The following is a 1154-nucleotide window of genomic DNA, read 5'->3' on the forward strand; positions in this document are numbered from 1 at the left end:
TGTTGTAGTCTTTTTTTAACAGTATATTTACACCCAGTGATTCAAATAAGAAATGTTCGTGTAAAGCCACAGGAGGTTTTGTTGTTACTTTATATGTGCTGTATTTTGTTGTTACTAAAAAACAACTCAGAAACGTACATTGGCACTAAATGTTTTTAATTGTTGATATGGAAAGCAAATTGTATTAATAGAACTTCAATTCCCAGAAAGTATTTCGTAACAGCAGGGCGATCAAGATCATTTTGTTGTGACAGCGAGCAGCTGAGTTGTGTAGAGGTCATTTGAGAAGGCCACAGGTTTTGGTTTCATTGTTTTATAAAAACTACATGATTTAAACACGAAAATCGCCCAGTCAACTTTCTTCTCTCTAGCTAGAGAGGCTAGCTTTAGTTAGCATCCGTGTCAAGGTAAACTGCAGAGAATGGTTTCCTGTGTGAAGTTACAAAATAAAATCCAGATCAAAGTATAAACTTGTTGTTGCCTTAAAGGTTAAACACAAACTATTATGTCATTAGATATTTTGTTCCCCAGGACAGACCTGGGGAAAACTGCTTTTAGTGTTAGTGCTGCAAATTCCTGGAACATTTTACAACAGGACCTGAATTTGAGCACTTTTATCCCTTATGGACACTTACCTGACCGCCCAATACCTGACTGTAACTGTTTTTATTTTAATTTTAATTGCTGACTTATCACTGTAGTAATTTCAAGCTTTTAAATTATTTTAGTGTATATATTTTATTGTTCTTATTGCTCTTTTATAGATTTTATTTTCTGTAGTAGCTTTATCTCATTTCTCGTTGTTTATCATTTATGTATGTTTTCTCGACATCATTGATCTCTCCGAGAACTTAAATAAAGGTTAATGATGATGATGATGATGATGATTTTAACATACTTGTATTTCGACAGTAAGTTAATTCACAGCTGTAATATAAACTTAGGGCTTACATGCGGAGCTAAAAAAAAAAAAAAAACAGCGATATGTATTCAGTTTGAAATAAAATACACACACACTAAAAATCTCATTAATGTGAGATATAGATTTATTAGTTAAAAAGGTTTCCAAAATTATAAATTGCGGTTTTATTTTGAAAGGGCGTAGGCAGGAAGCCGCTGGTATGACGTGTGACTTGATAAGAGTAGGTTTACAT

The sequence above is a fragment of the Labrus mixtus genome, chromosome 3 (genome assembly GCF_963584025.1).
Source record: "Labrus mixtus chromosome 3, fLabMix1.1, whole genome shotgun sequence".
In the NCBI taxonomy this organism is placed as follows: domain Eukaryota; kingdom Metazoa; phylum Chordata; class Actinopteri; order Labriformes; family Labridae; genus Labrus; species Labrus mixtus.